Source organism: Chrysochloris asiatica, unplaced genomic scaffold (assembly GCF_000296735.1).
Source record: "Chrysochloris asiatica unplaced genomic scaffold, ChrAsi1.0 scaffold00083, whole genome shotgun sequence".
NCBI lineage: Eukaryota > Metazoa > Chordata > Mammalia > Afrosoricida > Chrysochloridae > Chrysochloris > Chrysochloris asiatica.
This window is the reverse complement of record NW_006408601.1, coordinates 3,431,742-3,456,719: the sequence shown is the minus strand read 5'-3', so window position 1 is coordinate 3,456,719 and position 24,978 is coordinate 3,431,742. Positions and strand designations below refer to the sequence as shown.

At 40.7% G+C, this 24,978-nt stretch overlaps 1 pseudogene; it reads left to right on the top strand.

The window, feature by feature from the left end:
• The first annotated feature begins 8,764 nt into the window (after positions 1-8,764).
• On the top strand, positions 8,765-17,338 carry LOC102815728 (annotated as a pseudogene).
• The last annotated feature ends 7,640 nt before the right edge of the window (positions 17,339-24,978 follow it).

The window sequence follows — 24,978 nt, the reverse complement described above, 5'->3', positions numbered from 1 at the left end:
TATGGTGAAAGAATACAACCCTGGCACACACCTTTCCTGATTTTAAACCATTTGTTGTTTCCTTGTTCTGTTCAAACAACTCTTGGTCTATGTACAGATTCCTCACGAGCAAACATGCAATCAAGATGCATTGATCATTACTGGTGATTGGAATGCAAAGATTGGAAACAAAGAGGAAGGACCAGTCGTTGGAAAATATGTCCTTGGTGAGGGAATAGAGATGAAAGGAAATACTGATAATCTTTTCATAGCTCATCACTTGTTGTTGTGTGCTGTCGAGTTGTTTCTGACCCATAACGACCCTGTATAGGGTTTCCGAGGAGCAGCTGGTGAGCTTGAACTGTCGACCTTGCAGTTCAAATGGCTTTTTTTCTGGCGCATTAACCCACAGCACCACATACTAGGTAGAGAGAAAACAGATTTCTTATCAGGACACTAATGGGTTTAGAAACCCAGGAGGGAACCAGCCTGGGACAGATAACTTGAATTATATAACCCAACCTGCAGATTCTTACTTGAAGGCATTGTCTGAGCAGAGGTTAGATTCTGGACATGTGCTTACCATTCCCTACCTGCCCCTTTCTTATACAGACACTAATAATTTCGTACCGATCACTAGGAATTTCTTCTTTGGCACTGGTGGGTATGTTTGAACTCCCAACCTTTTGTGGGTAGCCAAGAGCAATCTGTGCCACGCAGGGACCCAAAGCGTCAAATTACCATTCCCTTTATCTTTGAGACAAGTACGATTCAGATTCACATCCTCAAAATCCCTGGTGCTGGATGAGAACTCCTCCTGAATATTGTACATTGATTGTACAAGCCATCATTGATGAAGTTCAGAGTGTGCTGTCTTGAAGATCAGAGTGGTATGGCAATGGGGATGAGGCCAGGACCTTTTAAGGAAACCCCTTCTTTGCAGAACTATCCTGGCCATCTGTCACGCTATCATGTCAGTACCTCCTGGCTCTGATTGTAGAATCTCAGGATCACCTTGCTTTTACCTTGTTCCTGACCTCATCTGTTCTTGATACTGTATTTCCTCCTTGTCTCTGGCCTTGGCACCATTGAAATGCTTCTCAATTGTCTGATCTCAACTTGTCTCATTTGGAGTCCTGGTGTGGCACTGCAGGATAAGCACTGGGCTGCTAACCATGAAGTCAGTGGCTGAAACCCATCAGTGGCTCCTTGGAAACCCTATACAAGGTCTCTGTGAGTTAGAACCAATGCAATGGCACTTAACAACAACATATATTTCTTGGAGCAAACACTCCAGAAACCAATTCTGCTGGTGCACAATTTTAGGCTTTCTTTCTCATGTTGTCCTTATCTGTCTTGGTGCAGTGTCTGCATGTATTTTGCTCTGGTTTCTTCAAATGCCCACAGTAAGTTGGTGGGAAGTACAGTTTGGATTCTTGCACTCCACCATGGGAATTTCTCTTGGCTGGTCCACTTGAATTCTCTTCTCTCACTAGCATCTCTGGTTGATTCTTTATCTCAGCTATGAATTTTCATTTTACTCCCTGGATTAGTCTATTGGTCTTGACCTTGATATTGGGTCTTCTGGGTACAATTTCCAGTCCTACATACTCTCCAGACACTATATCCTCTAATGAAAGGTACCTCATTCCCAAGTACTGTCTTTGGGACACCTGATCTGGTTGGGTTTATTTTTTTGTCTGACTTCATACAAGTGTGTGTGTGTGTGTGTGTGTGTGTGTGTGGCTTTGAGGGGGAGGATGTAGTAAGGGAGGATATTTGGATAACAGTCTAACAAAGGGCCTTCAGTGTCCCCTCTCTGCTCAAATCAACATTCTGTGCCCCATAAGATACAGATTCAATGTTACAGTGAACAAGAAAAACCTGTTCAAACAGGATACCAAGTAGGAAAAGGCTTCATTTTCAGTAAAGGAAATAAATCTTGTTATGGATTGAATTGTGTCCTACCCCCAAAGGTATGTACTGTAAATCTTAACCTATTTGTCTGTGGTTAGAATCCCATTTAGGAATGAACTGTTGTTTTCTTTTTGTAAATGTTAATAAAGCAGGCTTAGGGCAGGGTGGGTTTTGAATCAATCTCTTACAAGATATTAAATGAATGGATTAAGTCAGCAGAGATGTGGGAAGATAGATGTCAAGCTACACGGAGATCTCCAAGCATCCAGGAAACAGAAGCTGAAGAGATAAGGACCTTCCCCTAGAGGTGATACAGAGAGGAAGCTTACCCCTAGACCACTGCCTTGAATTCAGATTTGTAGCCTGCTAGAATGTGAGAAAATAAATTCTGGTTCTGAAAGCCCCCACTTGCGGTATCTCAGTTACAGCAGCACCAGAGAACTAAGAGATCTGTGTTATGTCTCTGTCTATATGCATGTCTCTTCCTAATGACACCTTGTCTTTTATCCACAATTTGCTACCAACATTTTCAATATTTTACACGTTCTTTAACTTTGCTTTTTCCCCGTCTGAGACGAACACACAGTTGACTGGCTTAAGTCCAATAACGACCTGTGGCTAATGCATTTCTGTTTCCAGCGCAGATCATAATTTCTTTGATTTTTCTCTAGTACATTATGAGTTTATAAGGCCTATAATTTTTATGCCTTCTGTTCTTTTGGTTTACCACTTTTTTCCCTAAGTCAAATAAGGGCAAAATACAATAAAATCCTCAAATAATTACACAAACACTGCTGTACAAACTGTGTGGCTGGCTGGCATTTGATGTTTGAAAGGCAGTTTAAAGGGGTCAGTGTTGAATGGATGAAAGTGAAGGTTATTTGAAAGTTGAATACATGGAAATGTGGGACCTCTTGGATCTTGAGTGCCTCTTGTCTGACCATTATAGCTTTCATAATCAACATAATTTTAGCAAAAGAATAGGTTTCCAGCTGTTTTAAGTCACAGATGTATTTTTTATTTTTTTCTGGGTTATTCTAAAAATATGTGCAAACTGTTTTCTTAAGTTTTAAATCAGAGTTCTGTTGCTAGATTTTTGCTTTGATTTGGAATCCTTTGGCTCAGGATAGCTTGTGAGAGTGAATTGGATGCTAGCTTATTCTGGAAGAAAATTTCTGAAGCCAGAAAGTCATGCAGCTCTTGCTGTTTCTTCCCTTCCATTTATTGCTTCACAGTGTGTGCCCAGTCCTGACAGTTCACGAAGAACAAAATGTGCCTGACTGTTTTAAGTGAGTGGGGAGGGTGGAAAGAAATTACTCTACACTCAAGGAGTGTACTGACTCCTTGAGTGGGAGGGTCTGTGGGAGAGGCAGAAAGCACAGACACAGGTTATAAATTAAGGAGAACATTTAAGCTGTCAATGTGCCGTCCTTTGTATATAAAATTAATCTATGAGCTCTTCCCAGGCAGAGAAAGACTTTCATTTGCCCAAGTTTCATCTCTCTTGGGGTCAATTGGTTAGTGCAGGGGTAAGAGTCCTAGCTTGTCTTAGTTATCTAGTGTTACTATTAACAGAAATACCACAAATGGATGGATTGAACAAACAGAAACTTATTCTCTCACAATTTGTTGTTGTTCAGTGTCATTGAGTAGGTTCCAACTCATAGCGATCTGGTATAGAGTTTCCAAGGAGTGACATGTGAGCTTGAACCACCAACCTTGTAGTTAGCAGTATTTATCCTACCAGGACTCCTCTCACAGTTTTGTTGTTGTTGTTGTGTGCCGTGGAGTCAGTTCTGACTCATAGCGACCCTGTATAGGGTTTCCGAGGCTGTAAATCTTTACGGGAGCAGAAAGCCTCATCTTTCTCCCGCGGAACAGCTGGTAGTTTCAAACTGCTGACCTTGTGGTTCGCAGCCCAATTCGTAACCACTACGCGACTAGAAATCCAAATGTAGAGCACTAGCTCTGGAGAAAAGGCTTTATCTCCTTTCAGCATCTGTGGGCCCAGCATTCCTTGGAGATCGCCAGGTATTGGCATCTGTTTTCTCCTGGGTCAAGGAGCTACATCATGCAGGGACCCCAGGTCAAAGCACACACGCCACTCCCAGCTCTTCTTTCTCTTCTCTCTCTGCTCACTTTGCTCTCCTTTTATATCTCAAAAGAGACTGACGCAAGATACCACCTAACCTTGTAGATTTCATCTATCCTCATTAACACATAACTAATTTTGAATCAACATCAGATTTACAACACATAAGATAATTACATCAGATCAGAACAAATCATATCATATCACATCACTGGAATGATTACATTACATTAGAACTCATCATGGGGGAAAGTTATTTGGTGCTACTTTTATTTTATAAACTTCAAGTTCCTATGAGGAAGAGCATTGGTTTCACCTGAGTTTGTGTTAAGAAGTTCTACTTCTTAACTGACAAACTACTGAGAATCTAGGACCAGTCAAGTTGACATAAACCTTAACTTTCACATTGTCCAAGGCTACCATCTGGGAGTGGGTTGGAAGTTCTAGTCCTTTCAGAGGCACCTTGGAAGAAAGACCTAGTAATCCACTGCTGAAAAATCACCCAGAGAAAACCAATTGAGTACAGTTCTAGTCTGACATACATGGGGTTGCCATGAGTTGGAGTCGACTAGATGGCCACTGGATTTTTAAGGCCTGGAAGTCTGAGAGAGCACATGGGAAGACAGACTTCTGGGAGTTGACCTGAAATAGTGGAAAGACAAAGACTTTGGGGCCAACAGACCTGAATTAAAATCTCAGCTCTGCCACAAGTACTCTGATCTTGGACAAGGGTATTCTTATCTTCTCTGAGCCTTAGATTTCAGTCATATGGGGGCTACAAGGGTTGAAGACAATAATGCATGCCCCTTGTCTAGTACAATGCTGGATGCCTGGCAGATATTTAATAAGTCAGAGCTAACAACAAAATAAAGCTCTTTGAGTTTTATTACCAAACAAGTATGAATAGGCCAAAAAAAAAATGCAAATGTGATATTCAGCTTTATTAAAAATCAGAGAAATATGAATGAAAACAATAATAGCTTTGCTTACAAGATTGGAAAAGTTATAAAAAAAAGAGAGAAATTTCCAGTTTGGAGAGAGAAAAGGCCAATTCTCTAGTATAAGGGGTTCTGGTGTGTCACTGTAGAATAAGCACTGGACTGCCAACTGCAAGGTCGGCAGTTCAGATCCACCAGCTACTCCTTGGAAACCTGACATGGGGTCCCGATAAGTCAGAACCAACTCAACAGCACACAATAATGGTACATAGTTGGTTGAAATATGAATGGTCATCACCTACTTTAGAAGTAATTTCATAATATCTATTACTGTTAATGGAGTCCAGGATAAGCACTGGACTGCTAACCCCAAAGTCAGCAGTTCAAACTCACCAGCCACTCCTCCAAACCCTTTACATGGCCTTTATGAGTTGAAACTGACTTGACAGCTCTTAACAATAGCAACAACATTACTGTTAGTGAAGTCCTGATGTGGCGCTGTAGGGTAAGTGCTGCGCTGCTAACCTCAAGGTCAGCAGTCCAAACCCACCAGCTGATCGTGGGAAACCCTATACAGGAGTGCTCTGAATGGCACTAGCATCATTACTATTAAAAACACTATTGTGGGCGGAATTGTGTCCCCTCCAAAATTTATGTTATAAATCCTAAGTCTTACACCTGTGGTTATAAACTCTTTGGAAATGGGTTTTCTTTGGTATGCTAATAAGGCACTGTAAGTGTAGGATGTGTTTTAAGTCAATCTCTTTTGAGACATAAAAGAGTAGATTAAGCAAGTAGCAAGCAAGCAGAGATGGAGAAGACAGATGCTAGGCCACATGAGATTTCCAACAAAGAAACAAGCTGAGAAAAGCCAAGAACCTTCCTCCAGAGCTCACAGAGAGACAGGAAGCTTTCCTCTATTGTCGGCACCCTGAATTCAGACTTCTAGCCTTCTAAACTGAGAAAATAAATTTCTGCTTGTTAAAGCCATCGATCTGTGGCATTTCTGTTATATCAGTGCTAGATAACTAAGACAGAAACATAACCTTTTTCTCAATAACTCCACTCCTGCGTTGACATCTATTCTAAATAGATATGTAAATCTTTATACATAAATACACATACATTTGGAGTCCTGGTGTGGTGCTGTGGGTTCACGCGCCAGACTGCAAAGTTGTTTGAACTACAAGGTCAGTGGTTCAAGCTCACCAGCTGTTCCTAGGAAACCCTATACAGGGTTGCTATGGGTCAGAATCGACTTGACAGCACTTAACAACAACACACGTACATTTACAAGTATATTTATGCCTGTTCACTCTGTAATTATTTACAATAGTAATAGCCACCCCACCCCCCCACAAAACCCCTAAATGTACATCAGTAAAGGAATATTTGGGTAAATTATGGATCTTCCTTTAGTAGAATAGTAACAAATCACTAAAAATAATGAGGTAAATCTATATTTGGAAAATCAGAACGCTAAGCCAGTTAATCTGAAGTTGGTTCCAATTCATAGCAACCCCGTGTGTGTCAGAACAGAATTGAGTTCCGTAGGGTTTTTGACGGCTGGTATTTTTCAGAAGTAGATCACCATGCCTTCTTCTGAACTTGAGCCTCCTTAGCAGCTGAGAAGGCTAACCTTGCACCATTCAGGTACTCTATTTGTGCAAAGATGCCCTAATATCTGAAGTGAAATGAGAAGGCTGTGGGGAATAAGACATATAACACAATTATATTTTTGTAAAAACATCTCTAGATGTACAGACAGATAGTTTTTTGCCTGTAAATTTAAGAGGAAGTTGGGAAGGATACATAACACTTGGTTAAGGGTAGTTACTACCTCTGGAGTTTAGAAGGTGGGATGAGACAGGAGAGATATTAATATATTTTTTAAAAGAGATATTAAATTAATTACTTTATATACTAAGTGGTGGGATTCTAAGTGTTCATTTCTTTTTTTTTTTGTTTTTCAGTATCAGCTAAACAATACTTAAGAAAGGAAAGAGTCTTTCAGGATTTAGAAGGGACAAGATGCTAATTTGTTTCTTTATATACTAAATGGTGGCATTTCAAGTGCTTTTCTCTTTTTTGTTTTTTAGAGCAGGGGATCTATACAACAAGCATTATTAGACTGCTAACCACAATAGCTCAGCAGTTCAAACCTACTAGCCTCTCCTCTGGAGAAAGATGAGGTTTTCTACTTGCGTAAAGGTTTATAACTTCTAAAATCCTACAGAGGGTTGTTCTGAGTCAGAACCAACTCAATGGCACTCAACAACAACAAGAAGCAATATTTTAAAAAAGGGAATGAAGGAAGGAAAAGGAAGGAAGGAAAGAAAGAAGGGAGAATGGCAAAATGGACAACACAGAAAGAATACTGGCCGTGAAAGATTACCTTTGTGTTCCTAGTGTTGAAGGTGGGATACCTGACACATCGTAAATACTGAGTTGAAACACTTAAAATGATTCTTTGCTTTTTGAATAGGGATATAACATGCACAGTGATTATGAGGGGCATGCATTCAAGGGTCCTGGGCATGAAGGATGAGTCCTGTGCCTGTACAGCTTGTCCTGTGCTCTAGAAAGGACATTCAGAGAGCTGCACACATGGCGACTTGAGCCACTCCAGGTTCAGATGTCAGCACTGAAGGAAAAAGCCCAGTCAGAAACTGTCCCTAGAGCTGAAATTGCTTAACTCAAATGCTGCCCACTGCCTGCCAAAGTGAAGAAATGGAAAAATGCACATAATTACACAAACTCAGGTGAAACCAATGCTCTTCCTCATAGGAACTTGAAGTTTATAAAATAAAAGTAGCACCAAATAACTTTACTGAACTTTCCTACTAGCGAAATACTTGTTTCTAACTTCATGGATGCCAGCTTCAATGTGAGGTGGTTTAATATAAATTCAACCCTTTCTTGAGCAATTTAAAAAGTATTCAAAACTCCAAGACTCATAGTCTAAGTGTAAATGACCTTCTAAATCAATTTGATCATCTTAATCAATCTTCTAGCCTCCTTGATTAAATTCATCTGGATGATGAAATTTTGGACATGCCCACAACAATAACAACAACATTTCCTATAACTTAAAAGAAGACAATAAATTGTGTTGTAATAACTAACAAAGAAGTTGAGGGTGGGAAGACAACAGAGAGCTGAGGTTGGTGGCAGAGCTGAGGAAGGTGCTTTGGTAAGGCAGCCTTGGGAAAAGCAGAGAGAGATGAGGCAGAGGATACCCAGTCTTGGAGAGGACCTCTGCCTTTGCTGGGAAGAGGGTTAGATTTGTCTCAGAGAGACTGGGTTGAAGCGAAAGGCTGTGAAGGTGCACTCTAGATGGAGACTCCATGTCAGATGAGAGAAAAGGAGTTGGTCTGCGGGCCATGCAGAGATGTCCCACTGAGCAGAGGTACTGAGTATCAGATGCAGAAGCTGATGCAGTTAAGGAAGAGATCCCTGATTTACTTGCTAGATGCTGTTGAGTTAGCCCCACCATATGCAAAGTGGCATGAAATGCCTTTCAGTCCTGCACACCATTTGTGATTCATAGGATTTTCATTGGCTACTTAAGGAGCTCTGGTAGCGTAATAGTTACGAATCGGGCTGCGAGCCGCAAGGTCAGCAGTTCAAAACTACCAGTGGTTCCATGGGAGAAAGATGAGGTGGTCTGCTCCCGTAAAGATTTACAGTCTTGGAAACCCTGTGTAGGGTCGCTATGAGTCGGAACTGACTCCATAGCACATAACAACAACAACAGTTTTTGGAAGTGGATTGCCAGGTCTTTATGTTCTGTCTTACTCTGGAGGCTCTGCTCAGACCTGTACAGCATTATAGCAAAATGCAAGCCTCCACTTACAGGTGGGTGGTGGCTGCGGAGAGGAGCACTGGCCAAGAATGGAACCCAAGTCTCCGGAATGGAAGGTGAGAATTCCATCACTGAAATCACCAGTGCTTCATAACCAGCTGCCTTTGCGTTGACTGTGGTTCACACTGGTGTATCAGAGTATTAGTGAGTTCCACAGGGTTTTCAGTGGCTGAGTTTTCAGATGTAGATTTCTAGGCCTTATTTCTGAGGAGCCTCTGGGTTGACTTGAACCTACAACTTTTCAGTTAGTAGCCAAGCCCATTGACTGTTTGAAGCATTCAAGGACTCCACTTTAATGTTACCTATTTTAAAACATTGTTTGGGGTTGTATATCTTACACTGACTTGAAGCATTCTGAGAGCATCTGCAGACTGCAGGAAGACTCCATAACTACTCAGGAACATTCAGGTTGCTTCTAATTTCTCCCCATTGTATCTATGCATGCGGTGAATCTCTCTGCGCATTATGCTCTTCCTGTAGTGAGGACAATTTCCTAAGAATAGATTCTGAGAAGTGGAACAACTGGGTCAAAGGATATGAACATTTTTATGTGTCTTAATACACAGTAGAAAGCATTTGGAAAGCCAAATTACTTTCCAAAAGGTTAGTTGAACCCAATCACTTTTATTTCAAACAAGATTTTATGGGTGATTATGCAGGGCTTTTAATGAGATGTTTGGCTAAGAAATGATAGTACAAAACTGACATTTATTCTGTACTAATCATAGCTTTCCTATCCACTGTCTTATTTAATTCTCCTATGAAACCCACTGCAGGCAAATCGATTCTGACGCAAATTGACCCTCTGACACAGAATAGAATTGCCCTATATGGTTTCCAAGGTTATAATCTTTACAGAAGCAGACTGTCACATCTTCCTTTCATGAAGTAGTTGGTGAGTTCAAACTACAGACCTTTTGGTTAGCAGTTGAGCACTTAGGAACTATACCATCAGAGCTTCATCAAAATAGGGATATGAACCTAATATTATCCCTATTCTGCAGATAAGGAAACAGGTTCAGAGAGCTAAGTACTCTCCAAGGTCACATGATTAGTGGAGAAGCTGAGTCACTATTTGAACTCAGGTCTGCTTGACTTCAAAACCCCAAGCTTCCCTATACATTGTGTGAACATCCACCATTTCAAGAATACAAACCAAAGAACACCGATGCTTCCTGGACCCAAAGAGATATAAAGTTATAAGCTGATTATTTACATATAACATGCTTATAAGAAAGTTTATTTTCAGAAAAAGAATCTATTTCATATCATAGTAAAATGTGGTGATTTTTCTTGTCATATTCTTTCTACTGTCACCACCATTCCCTTAATTCAGACCCTTACCACCTTACTTCGAAACACAAAAATAAACAGAAAATTGCTGCTTATTTCTGCAACTTACCCACCCTCCAGGATGGAACAGACAGGACAGTCTTCAACTGGGTCCCAGAATTTATTTTCTAAAAAACATGGCTGTTGATCACATTATTCCCTAAGTTTGTAACCATCTAAAAACTCTCATTGACTTCTATTACCAATAGGAACAACTATACACGATGGTGTTGAAAGTCTTGAAAAAGAATTAATGAACTTCTTGAAAAGAATTCTTATCTGTACTATGCTCTTGGTACTCAGTGCTTTGTCACAAGATGGTAGTATGAGACAGGTTCTAGGACTTAAAGGTTAACCAGAGTAAGACATCCTATCCAAGGGTGACCAAAGAGGGAATAACCAATTGGATGGGGTTTAGGCACTATGAGGCTATGCGACTTGACGAGTAATTGGGTCTGATATCTGGGGTCAAATAGCAACACTACCACTGATTGGTGGTGTAACTTTAGACCTTAACACTTCTCAATTTCCTCATCTGCAAAATGAGGGTAAAAGCAGCTCCACTTCATATGGTTATTAATTTAATTTAAAGAAAAAGAATTGTGCAAACATAGATAACAAAACCTTTGCCACTCAACAATTCCTACAGGCACAATTCAATGATATTAATTGCACTCTTCATGCTGCACAATTCGTATTCTTACCTTTTTCCTAATTACTCTAGTACCATTAACATAAATACAGTGCCTCCCAAACAAAACCTTCCTACTGGGTTATTTGGATGATTAATGGAGGAAGGGTATTTAAAGCAGTTAGCACATGGAGGTCTTGGTGAGTGATAGCCTTATTTCGCTAGGTTTGGGTGGGAATTGAGAAGTAAACCTCTGAGGTTAAATATTAGAATAAAGTCCTCTGGGCTTGAGTTGGGGTGTAAATGAGAAACAGAGTCAAGATTGGGAGTTCAGCGGAGACAGGATGGCTAAAGGAAGGTTGGAAACAAGTAGGAATTGTTGTTAGCTAGATGGCAGGGCAGCCCTGCAGAGCCTGTGACTTATTTATCAGTTGGTTGGAGCATGAAGCGTAGGTGTCTTGGGCTTGTTTAAAAGTATTGAGTCAGGATAAACATCATCCAGGACTTCCCATTATAGAAACGCTTTACTCTCCCTGCCACCCCCCTGCCCCAGCACTGTCCCCTAAACACCCCACTGCTTATCCTCTCTACCCATCCCTACAGAACCAATCTTCTCCGGAATGCCCTCTCCCCAACAATCCACAACCCATCTGTCCTACAAGATCCAGAACAAATCTCCATTCTTCTACACCGTCTCTCCCGAGCCTCACTGTACCGCTCTGTACCAGCTAGAGTTCAGCCCTCCTTCTTTGATAAGCTCTGGTAATTCTTCTCACAATTCTCTTGGCAATTAATCATGCACTGTCTTGTGATGTGTTTACTGTTGTTGGCTTGGATAGATAAAAAATATCTTCTAAGCCTGTGTAACTCATCACATATGCCTGGCTTACCTTTCTGAAAGGGGAAATCCAAAGGACAAGCCAGGAATCACTAATGAGGGAGAGCTCCTCTTGGAAACAAATAAAATAAATCAAGAATAATAGTAAGCAGGTCTGCATGGTTATCAAATTCATTTTGCATATATTCTTTTATGTGATCCTCATACAACCTGGGGACATATGTTATTATTAGGATTTATTCTCCAGCTCAATAATCTTTATTGACTACAAGATCAAATGCAAAATCTGGCATTGAGAGATCTCCCAGTCTCCCAGGTCTACGTGTCAGATTAATTGTACTGACATTAAAAAAAAAAAAAAAACCCTCTTTGGATGTGACCAATCTGATGAGAACGGATGTTACCCAGCTTGGACCCAGATGTGAGAAGCTACAGAATTAACACAAAGATAGAGGTAAATCATAGTGGTCCAGGACAGATAGCCTTAGTTGGCCTAGGCTTGCCCAAGGCCCTGCTTTGGAAGGATTGAGAGTTTATACCAATTTTGCTCTGGAATGATGCCTGAATGCTATTGGGGATAGTTGTGCATACATTTTATCTTATTGTAAATGCAACACAAAAAGTGTACATAATTCATTATACCATGTAGGTTTCATTAATACTTCTGTTATTGTTATCATTTCTGTTGTCAAGAATTGCTGTTGGTGAGAAGGAAAACTTTCACAGGTGGTCAGCATCCAGACCAAGTAACACATCTTCTAACAGATGAAATGCTCCTATTCACAGAACCCGTGAGTGAAGCATACACACACTTCTACTGACACTGTTCTAGGAAGACAGTACTCACCAGCTTGACCTCCATGCCACCTTCTCCACTGAAAATATCACCCAAGGGAAATGCATGATATTCATGAAAATCAAAGCTTCAAGCTGTAGAGAGTTCAATGAAAAGCAGCAGAATGCTAGATTCAAAGCAGAGCTGCCCACTAAACCAAGCCCCTAGTCTGTACCCATTGTTCTTGCAAGATTTCAGATGAGTTATGAGAATAGCTAAGTCTAGCTGAGAAAGGCTACTTAGGAGAAAGATGTGGTGGGGAACATAAAACTCCAGGCACAGTCAAGGTGAATAGCAAAGGGAGGGAACACACTTCCTATTTTGGATGGTCAAGTAAGGGACATATACCATGGAAAAACTGCAATGTAAACTCTGCATTGTCAGTAGAGAGACAATGATTGCCTAATGCGTGAGTTAAAAACAGACCCATGGTAAGAAGACTGTGTGATACTATGTTTGCTGGATGGGAATAATTTAGTAAAAGCATTTGATTTGCATTACTTTTGTATGTAAGCAGAGATGCCGTATGGCTAACAGAACTGCACAAGTGTTTTGTGTCACTAAAGAATCATTTTTTTCACATGTGAGAGTTGGGTATGGATGGGGGTGGAGTGAGTAGGCTGATGAAGGGTTTGGGTCTTCCTTGTTGTATCCATCTGTCGACTTTGAACAACATCTTACTTCCCATGGACTCCATGGGTTTTGTGTGTTTAAGGCCAGGTACCCTCCCAAAGGTGGAGCTGACAAGATTACAGATGTATGCTACACTGAACAGAGTGTGCAGTGACCCCGGATATTGGCAGGACAAACAGTCCTGTTGTTTTCTTCTCTTGCCTGGCTGGCTCTGAGCAATTCCTGGGTGAAGAATGATCTTGGAGTGATGGAAGGGCCAGCAGTATGAGGCTGGCTCTGTAATGCCGAGAGAATCACAGTCGTTACGAGAAAGCCAGGTCAGAAGCAGGGCAAGCGAAGAAGGGTAGGAGACTGCTACGTGGTGTGTTGTTTTGGAACAGCTGTGGTCTGTGCCATGACAACCTTATTCCATTTGTACCCACAAGGTGACATTCACTTTCTCTACCTGGTTGGTGACAGCTCACCTTTTCTACATGACTGGTGTTCTGAGAGGAAGAAACATCCATTTAGCATTGCTCTTATTCCCCCTCAATCATCCGATGCTTCAAGGTAATAGCAATTAATGGTGGTTGAACAGTTATGAGTTATTAGTCCATCAATTAATAAGTTCATAACTTGCTTTATTCCACAAAGGATCTGAGGCATAAGTTATTAATGACATTCATCATGGTAACTGGGATAAAATGATGATAGCATTGCAAGAAGCTTGGACGAACAGTAATTGCAATCATGATTGTTACAGCTGTGAGTTAAGCAATAGATGCCAAGTGCAATGACTATTTGGAAAAAGAATTTATGTTAATAGATCATAAGAAAAGAGACTTGGAAGAATGAATCTGTGAGTGAGCAGGGATTATATAGGTGGACAGTTGCCAGGAAGTAAGACTGGTCGAACTGAATGTGACATGAAATACTTTGTTGAAGGTTTCAGTTCTAGATGCTTTATAGAATACGATTTCAGCTCATCCGCATAATGACCTGCACAACCCCCTTTACAGATGGGGAGCCTGAGGTGCTCCAAGAGTTGCAAATCCATCAAATCACCTTTGGGATCCTAAGCAGTTCCCTTCACTGTGTTGTTCTTGTTTTCCTTTGGATCCAATTGAACTCAGAGCCCCAAGTGCCAGGTTCTACCAGTGCTTCTTAACCTACTTGTGGCACTGGATATGTGAGTACAACCCTGTGGAAGTAGAGACAAGCTTCAGGGCAGATTCCACTGAAGACCTCATGTGGTAACATCAGAGAACCTGGTGTGGCACTGTAGGATAAGCACTGGACCGCTAACCTCTAGGTCGGCAGGTCAAACTCACCAGCCCCTCCTTGGAAACTTTATACGTGGTCACTATGAGCCAAAACCAACTGGATGGCACTTAACAACAATGTATAGCACTTTATCTTCTGCACTGGAAATTTATATTCATTACTGTATTTGAACCACACAATGAACTGTGAGTGGGTGACTATTATTATCATTCCCATTTTAGAGACAATGGCTGTGGTACCAGGGTGACTTTCCCAGTTCTCTGAACCAGCAATTGGCAGACAAAACTTGACCGAGTGGAAAGAGCACATGCTTTTTAAAGTGCTCTTTAAAGAGTCAGGTCTGTTTAAATCCCAACTCTAGAACTTTGCAACTGTGTGACTCTGGGTACTTCCCTTAGCCCCTCTGAAGTAAGTTTTCCTCATCTTAAATGGAGATAGTAACTCATAGCACACAGGGTTGTTATAGGTGTTACCCTTGGCATGTGGTACCAAAGGAATGTTCCTTCTTCCCACCTCACTTTCAACTCTAATGTTAGAGCCCACAAAGGAACAAACACTATGATACCCAGAATAATAGAGGATAAAACGTACTAGCTCTAATTAGATCTTTAAAAACATTTCAACAAGTGTGGCATATTACCAGACGTTGTGTCTGCTAGGAATACTTACAATTCAAGTGAGATTTTGTACAGCAAAGGGTCTATCCCTCTAATTGCAGAGAAAGTTGTGTTCCACAAACATTGCTAAGCAGAAGAGGGGAAAAAATAGCTCTTCTTCAGCTTCTTCGGCAAGGAACACTGAGACGATCTAATTAGCATGCCTGGTGTCTCCAAAATTGAATTCAACCTAAGAGTATGCTATTAAAGGCTCCCACATTAGACAGGAAAGTAATTTGAAATGACTGAGCTATCTGCACAAACACCTTAATGTTAGTCTAATGGGCCCAGAAAAAGGATGACATCAAATATAGTTAAAAGGAATTTAAGTTTAATTGCTGGCTAATAAAATTATTAGTACATTTTCCTAACCATAAAGCTATTTCACAGTCATGGATAAGAGTTTTCAATTTGATAAATGACCAAATGTACTTGCTGCATACGTCTTTGTTTATTATGTAATATTCTTTCCTTACAGCAACATTAATTTGGAGGTGACTAATTGCTGATCTTCAACACCTGGGTTTACTTGGGCTCCTGGTCTTGCCAAGAGAAGCCAAAGGACACAGAGTCTCGCTGCCCACTTGGCATCGGGAATGACACTCATCATGTTGGAGGCTGGAGTGCTTTCCATCGATCTGTGAGCAGTACCACCTCTCAGCGCACTGCAGTTTGTGAACCTGACAGGGTTGCTGCTTCTTGTCCACAAGGTGCCTTTGGGAAAATTAGAAAGAGGTACTCTATGGATGGTCAAATTAGAAAAAAAGGTATGCCTTTTTGGACATTCAGCCTGAGAAGTAAAATGGGAACTGGATTTCAACTCCTATTTACTCCTAACCTTGTAACCTTTGTGTTATACAAACCACACAACCATATATTGTAGCCCAGGGAAGAGAAGTCTCTGTTACCGGAGATAGTCAAGCAGAGCTAGAGTGACTATCTGCCAAAAATGTAAGGGACGAGTTTCTAGCATTGGATGAGAACTTGGACTGACTGACAAATGTTTGTTGATTTTTACATAGTGGCTGATAGAGATGATGGATAGAGATTAAATAACCAGGACTAGGCCTTAGGCCTCTGATTCTTATGCTTCACTTGGCTTTGCTGGGCTGTCTTCTATAATTCTCATAAGATGACTTTGAGTTAAAGGTGTACGTAAATCTCTCCCATACATGCCTACTGAAATATGATTTTAAAAGGTTGAGGATCTTGGGAGATGATTTGGAAACAATGGTGTATGAAAACATGGATATAAGGACGAGACACAAAGGTTATACAATTGAGTTTAAAGGCATTAGAAACCTCCTCCTCATATGAGAGACTTAGGAGAGCAGATATGGGAGTCAAATTAGAATATAGATGTTTCTAGAACTTTCCAGAGACTCACAACAACTTACAAATCTCTAATTTTTTAGCTTTTAAGTCATTTTATAGAATATAGTGAAGCTGAAGAGTCTGGAAGAAATGATTAAGTAAGTGACCTGAACAGAAAATTTCAAAGGGCAGCTAGAGACAATAAAATAAAGTATTATAATAAAAAGTGCAAAAACCTGTAGTTAGAAAACCAAATGGGAAGAATACACTCAGCATTCCTCTAGTTGAAAGAACTGAAGAAAAAAATTCAAGCCTCAACTTGAAATATTGAAGGGTTCTATGGGCAAAAGACTGGATGATGCAGAAAGCATCAAAAGAAGATAGAAGGAGGGTCGGGCGCGCAGCGGGGCCGAGGGAAGATGGCGGTGAAGGGCTGCTTGGAGAAGACTGCGGGGTGCCGAGAAGACGGCGTTGCTACAGGACGGGAGAAGGAAGGTGCATTACTTGTTCCCAGATGGGAAGGAAATGGCTGAAGAATATGATGAAAAGACCAGTGAACTACTGGTGAGAAGGTGGAGCGTGAAAAGTGCCCTGGGAGTCAATGGGCCAGTGGCAGATTGAAGTTGGTGATCCAACAACCCCAGGAGCAGGGATCTTGGGGCCAGAGCTCATCAAGGAAAGCAGTGCCAATCCCATCTTCATGTGCAAGGACACCAAGATGAGTTTCCAGTGGCGGATTTGGAACCTCCCCTATCCTAAGGATGTCTAGAGTGTCTGTGTGGACCAGAAGGAACACTGCCTTGTTGTCAGAACAACCAACGAAAAGTACTACAAGAAGTTCTCCATTCCTGACCTAGAGAGATACCAGCTACCACTGGATGATTCTTCCCTGAGCTTTGCTCATGCCAACTGCACTCTGATCATCTCTTACCAGAAGCCAAAGTAGAAGCCAAAGTAGATCCTGGCAGCCGAGTCAGAGCTACAGAAGGAGTTGAAGAAGGTCAAGACGGCCCACAACAATGATGGGGACTGCAAGACTCAGTAACTGGCCCCTCAGCCTCAACCTCCAGGGTGGGAGGGTGGGAGGCACTTCCTGTCAGGTTGTGAGACTTAGAGACTTGGAGCTACCAAGCATGGTGGCAGCAACCATGAGCTATTAGTCTCTGTAAGAGCTATTAGTCTCTGTAAGAGCCAGACCCTGTGGCACTCCTAGCCCCGAGACCATGGTCCCATTTCCTGAGTAAAGTCATTCTGAGTTCCTGCTGAAAAAAAAAAGAAGATAGAAGGAATACACAGAGTCACTGTACCAAAAAGAAATGGTCGATGTTCAACCATTTCAAGAGGTGCCATATGATCAAGAAACAGTAGTATTGAAAGAATAACTCTAGGAAGGTACTGAAAGCATTTATGAAAAGCAAAGTCCCAGGAAATGATGGAATATAGATAATGATTTTTAAATGTTTCAAAAACCTAATGCTGTTCTGGAGACGCTATGCCAAGAAGTTTGGATGACAGTTACTTGGCCAACCAATAGGATAAGATCCCTATTTATGACTATTCTAAAGAAAGGTTACTCTTTCTTTAATGATTTATGGAAATCATTGAACAATATCATTAATACATCATGCAAGTAAAATTTTGCTGAAGACAATTAAAAAAAAATGGTTGCAGCAGCACATCAATAGGGAGTGGCCAGAAATTCAAGGCAGATTCAGAAAAGGATGTGGAATGACAGCCATCATTACTTACATCACATCGATCTTGGCTGAAAGAAGAGAATACAAGAAATATGTTTACCTGTGCTTTATTAACTATTCAAAGGCATTTGACTGTGTTTATCATAACAAACTATGGATAATATTGCAAAGAATGGGATTTCCAAAATGCTTTGTTGTGCTCATGAAAAAAATCTATGTATACATAGACCAAGAGGCAGTCATTCAAACAGAACAAGGGGATTCTGAATGGTTTGAAATCAGGAAAGGTGTGGGTCAGTGTTATATCCTTTCACCCTATGTATTCAATTTGTATGCTGAGCAAATAATCCAAGAAGCTAGATTATATGAAGAAGAACATGGCATCAGGGTTGCAAGAAGACTCATTAACAACCTATGATATACAAATGACATACCTTTGCTTGCTGATAGCGAAGAAATAATTAGTGATGAAGATCAAAGACCATAGCCTTCATTATGGATTGCACCTCAATGTAAAGAAAAGAAAAATCCTCACAACTGGATGAATAAATAACATTATGCTAATGTAAAAAAGATTAAAGTTGTCAAAAACTTCATTTTGCTTAGCTCCACAATCAATGCTTAGAAATCAAATGACATACTGCGTTAGGCAAATCTGTTGCAAAAGAACTCTTTAAAGTGTTAAAGATCAAAGATGTCATTTTGAGGACTGAGATAGGCCTGACCCAAGCTATGGTATTTTCAATCACTTCATATGCATGTGAAAGTTAGACAAGAAGACTGTGGAAGAATCAATGCATTTGAATTATGATGTTGTAGAAGAATATTGAAAATTCCATGGACTACCAGAAGAACAGACAAATCAGTTTTGGAAGAAATACAGCCAGAATGCTTCCTAGAAGTAAGATGGGGGAGATTCCGTCTCTCGTACTTTGGACATGTTGTCAGGAGGGGCCAGTCCCTGCAGAAAGACATCATGCTTGGTAAAGTGGAGAGGGTCAGTGAAAAAGAAGAAGACCCTCATTGAGATGGATTGACAAAGTATCAGCAACAATGGGCTCAAGCACAACTGTGTGGATGGTGCAGGGCCAGGCAGTGTTGCTTTGGGTTGTACATTGGGTTGTTATGGGTTGGAACTGACTTGATGGCACCTAAAAGCAACATAAATAGAGCCATCACAATTCTGAGATACACCTATTGAAGGACTTTACAACCTCTCTAAAGCTATAATTTTATCCTCTTCAACATAATTTTGTCCTTGCATTGAATAGTAAGGAATCCTGGTAGTGTAGTATGTTTTGAGTTGGGCTGCTAACCTCAGTTCGGACCTACCAGTCACTCAACTAGAGAAAGATGAAGGTTTCTTCTCCTTTAAAAGATTTACAGCTTCGGAAATCCTATGCAGGATTGCTATGAGTCGGAACCATCATTAAACAGTAAGCACTTTAAAAAATGCATATCTAAATTGGACTTCATTTAAAACACTGGTTATAGGAGTTATCATCATCAAGAAACTCACAAATGAGGTGAAAAGTTGTCATTTTAGGACTAATGAGGACTAAGAAGTGTCATTTTAGGGAATATAATAGAAACCAAAAAAGGGAAGAGAGCTAAAATGTACTGAACATATTCTTTGCCAAGTAGTTTTTGTTATTATTCTTATTTTAAAGATTAGAAAACTGAGGTTAGATTCCAAGTCTGTGACCACAAAAGTCTCCCCGCCCCCCCTTAACTTTTTATTGTGAACTGGGTGAAGGTTTGCAGAGCAAATCAGTTTTCAATTCAACAATTCATACATAATTTGTTTCACGTCACTGATTGCAATCCCCATCCTGAGTTATTTTCCTCTCCACACTTATTCTCAGTAACAATCACTCACATTCCTGCCTTCTCTCATTTTCTCCACCCTGCCAACCCCCTTGAGCAACTATTTACTGCAAGGGTTTCTACTCAATTTTCTGTAAAAGGTTTATAGGGGTCAAAGTTATAATGTTATAGACTATTGGCTGGAAAGGTGGTTGAATGAAATGGATGGGCCCTGCTTGCTGCCTGAGTGCCTGCTATCATCAAGCGATGGGGTCTGCATTGTCAAAAAAGGCACCCAGCTGTTTAATGCTGAGCTCCAAAATGACTAAACCACTACAGAAGTAGAAATGACACATATTTCATCTCTCTGTAGTGGTAAAGCCATCTGGTGTCTCTTTCTTTCCCATGTGCAAGTGGCTTTTATATTTGGTTGTATAGAGAGTCTAGTGGAGGATCTTCTTAGAATTGAAACAAGTCTTTGGCAGAAACTCTTTTACTTCTGGAATTTGTGTGTATAGAATAAGTCACTACCCCTGTGACTTCCAGCTGAAAATTATATGTGGTACAGTGTGGGGCCAAGTCTAGGTATCTAGTCCATTGCACACAGCTGGAGGAGAAGATGACTAATTTTACCATTAAAGCTCATGTTTGGCGCATATTTAAAGAAAGACATATTCATTCATTCATTTATTCATTCATTCATTCAATGAAGCCCTCCTGTGTACCAGGTGCTAGAGATGATAACTAATAAATCAAAGAAAACCAAGAAATGCTTCCTTTCTGAATGAATCTGAGGAGTTCATTCTGAAGTGGAGAGGTCGGGGGATATATACATACCAGTAATTTGCTCATTTACCCAACAGAGAGCTCTATGTGTCAGCTCCTAGAGTTATAAAGATAAAGACCTTGCCCTTAGGGATCTCTCAGTCTATTAGGGCAGACAGAACATAATCATGGAAGGTATAATAGATGTCAGATTAGAGATAAAAGCAGGGTATTATGGGAACACAGTGGAGGAGCTCAAGAAAGACTTCTTAGTATAGGAGATGAGATAGGATCTGAAGACATTAATCAGATGAAATGAGTAGGTGAATGGGTATTGGAAATAGAAGGACCTGCAATGATAAAGACCCCCCAAAAAGGGGGGTGGTCAAGTAACAGCATGAAAAATCTGTTGTAGTATCAGGAATCCAGAATTGTCAAAGCCAAGGGCATGTGTGTGTTTGTGTAGAGAGCTAAGGGCATGGTGAAGATGCAGGTAGTAGCGTAGTGGTTACAAATTGGGCTGCGAACCACAAAGTCAACAGTTCGAAACTACCAGCTGCTCCGCTGGAGAAAGAGGAGGCTTTCTGCTCCCGTAAAGATTTACAGCCTCGGAAACCCGGTTCAGGGGTCGCTATGGGTCGGAACCAACTCGATGGCACTTAACAACAACAACATAGGGTAACCAGGGGTCCTGGTGTGGTGCTGTGGGTTAATGCATCAGACTGCAAAGCTGTTTGAACTGCAAGGTCGGTGGTTCAAGCTCACCAGCTGCTCCTCAGAAACCCCATACAGGGTTGCTATGGGTTGGAACCAACTCAACAACACTTAACAACAATGACATAGGGTAACCAACTTGTCCTGATTTACCTGGGAGTATCCTAGTTTTAAAGTGGAAAGTTCCATATTCAGAGAATACCAGACAAACTGGGATGGTTGGTCACACAACAGGAAGGAGTAGGCAAGGTCACTGTGGAACCTCATAGGAGAGGCAATGGATCTGGAGAGACCGCTGACATTAACTTAGGAAAGGAAGGAAGAAACCATGTGTGAATTAAGGCAGTTGACAGTGGGGACAGAGAGGTAAGAGTGTTCTGAAACAAGAGGTTGTTGTTGTTGCTATGTGCTGTGGAGTCGGTTCCAACTCATAGCAACCCTGAACAGGGTTTCCAAGGCTGTAAATCTTTATGGGAGCAGAAAGCCTCATCTTTCTCCTGCAGAACAGCTGGTAGTTTCGAACTGCTGACCTTGCGGTAGAGACAACTAAACCGAATTATCTTTTCCTTGGGGTGGGGTAGGGGGCTGAATCTAGTTTGAATCCCTATTTTTTTTTTTTTTTTGGATGACTTGTTAATTTACATCATAAAAGAGTCCCTGGTTGGTGTAAATGGTTAATCTACTAAGCTGCTAACCAAAAGATTGGAGGCTCAACTCTACCTAGAGGTGACTTGAAAGAAAGGCCTAGAGACCTATTTCTGAAAAAGCAGCCATTGGTTGCTCTTTAGAAGTGATGATGGTGAGACTTCATCTCTCATTCTTTGGACGTGCTGTCAGGGAGGACCAGTCCCTGGAGAAGGACAGCATGCGTGGCAGAGTGGAAGATCAATGAAAAAGAAGATGATCCCAAATTGTCATAGTGACAGCAACAATGGTCTCAAAGATACTAATGATCAGGCTGGTAGAGGACCAGACAGTGTTTTGTTCTGTCGTACATAGGGTCGTTACAAGTCAGACAGTTTCAGTGGCACTCAACAACAACAATAAGGAGTGCAGTTCTATCCTGAAACGCATATGCATGAGGTCAATAGGAGTCAGAACTGACTCAATAGCGTCTGAAAAATAAAAGCATCGTAAGAGATGTTTTAAAAAGTGCAGATGCAGAAAGCACAATAGACAAGTGAACTTGTGCCTACGGTGTCCCTTTAGGACCAAGCATCATTCTGGTGCTTTATATAAACTGTATGTTGTTGTTAAGTGCTGCTAAGTTGGTTTAGACTCATAGCAAACCTTTATAGAGTACCTGAGGCTTTAAATCTTCATAGAGCAGAAAGCCTCATCTTTTTCCCACGGAGCGGCTGATAGGATTGAACTATGGACCTTGTAATTCCAACTGCAAGGTTGGCAGTTCAAACTCACAAGCCACTCCTTGGAAACCCTATACAGCGTGGCTATGAGTTGGAGCTGACTCGATGGCACTCAACATCAACAAATCTCATTTATATACATAAATATAATACCTCATTTAATTTACCTAATAGCCCATGATATGGTGGTGGTGGTGGTTATATGCCGTGGAGTCCGACCCATAGCAACCCTGTACAGGGTTTCCAAGGCTGTAAATCTTTATGGGAGCAGAAAGCCTCATCTTTCTCTTGCAGAACAGCTGGTAGTTTCAAACTGCTGCCCTTGCAGTTCGCAGCCCAATTCGTAACCACTACGCTACCAGAGCTCCTTAGCCCATGACATAAGAAGATGTTAATTCTCCTTCACCATACAGATGAGGAAACTGAGGCTCAGAGAGCTTAAATAACTTGCCAAAGATCATACAGCACCGGAATTTCCAATTAAATGTGTCTCAACTAAGGCCTTCAATTCCTGCATCCCCCCAAACCCATCAGCCTGCTCCAGGGCAAGGCAGAGGATGTGGTAACTGAACTGGACTTTGAGAAAACAGCATTTATCCAACTGGGAAAGGAACGATAAGGGAATAACATGAACAATGATCCAAAGGCATGAATGATTATGGAATGTTCTGGAAAATCCCAAGCAGTTAAGGATATCTTTGGCACTGTCTCAGTGGAACAATAAATAAATACATATGCTTGTCAGAGTTAATTATTCTTGCCCCTGTTATTCTTTTATGCAGAACATCTGCAATAATGGCAAGATTCTGTCTCATATCTTATCCTACTCAGTGGATTTTAATTGTCCAAGTAAAGTAAACAAAAATAAAGGGAAAGATGATTTTTCATGGTTTCTAATCTGCTTGTAAATCCTAATGTTTTACCAATATTTCCCAATACAGGGCTGAGTTGTGGATCAGTGAACTTTAAAGAGGGGACCTGTGCAAACAAAGACCACCACACCCCAGATTCTGTTTTCCTTTTCATAGAGTTCTTTTGTTTCAGAACAATGAACTGAGAGTCAAAATGTTGTGTTCATGTAGATGTAATTAAAATGGAAGAATGTGTAGTGATTTATTTCTGCTCTGACAGAAATACCTCAAGTAGACGACTTTAAGAAACAATTTTATTTTCTCAGAGTTTAGGAGGCTAGAAGTCTGAATTTGGGGCACTGACTCTAAGAGGAGGCTTTCTTTATTTTTTTGACTCAGGAGGAAGGTCCTTTGTCTCTTCAATTTCTGTTTCCTACTTCCTTGGAGATCTCTAGGTGGCTCAGAATCAATCTTCCCCCACCTCTGCTTCCCAGCTTACTTGTTTAATCTCTTTTATATCTCAAAAGAGATTTGCTCAAGATATACCCTACACTAAACCTGTCAGAAATATCATCAGTTTAATGCCAGCAGTGGAATATTGTCAGATAGAGTGCTGAAAGATAAAAACATTATGAATAGCACCAGAATATTGTCAGATACAATTCTGGAAGATGAGGCCCCAGGTTGAAAGACACTCAAAATAATAATGGAGAAGAACTTATTCCTCTAAGTAGAGTTGACAGTGATGAACAAATGTAGTCAAGTATTTGGGTCCGTCCTTCATTTGCTGATGGGGCACAACTCAAAATGAGGAGGAACAGTTAACAAACATCCATTGATAATCAGAACATGGAAGGTACAAAGTATGACTCTAGGAAAATTGTAAATTGTCAAAAATTAAGTTGAAGACATAAAGATCGATATCCTAGTACTAGTGAGCTGAAATGGACTGGCATTGGCCATTTTAAATCTGAAAACAACATGGTTTACTATGCTGAATGACAAATTCAAGATGAATGTTGTAATATTCACCATCAAAAAGAACATTTCAAGATCTGTCTTGAAGTACAACACTGTTTGTGATAGTATAATATCTGTACGCCTACAAGGAAGACCAGTTAATACCACTATTATTCAAATTTTATGCATCAACCCAAAAGCCTGTGATGATGAAATTGAAGAATTCTTTCAACTTCTTCAGTCTGAAATTGCTCAAACATGCAATCAAGATGTATTGATAATTACTGCTGATTGGAATGCCAAGATTGGAGTCAAAGAAAAGGGTCAGTAGTTGGAAAACATGGTCTTGGTGATAGAAAGGATGCTAGATATTGTATGATAACATTTTGCAAGCTCAGTAACTTCTTCATTACAAATAAATACCTTTTAAAACAACATTTGTTGTCATTGTTGTTAAGTGCTTTTGAGTCGAATTTGACCCATAACAACCCTGTATAGGGTTTCCAAGGAGCAGCTGGTGAGTTT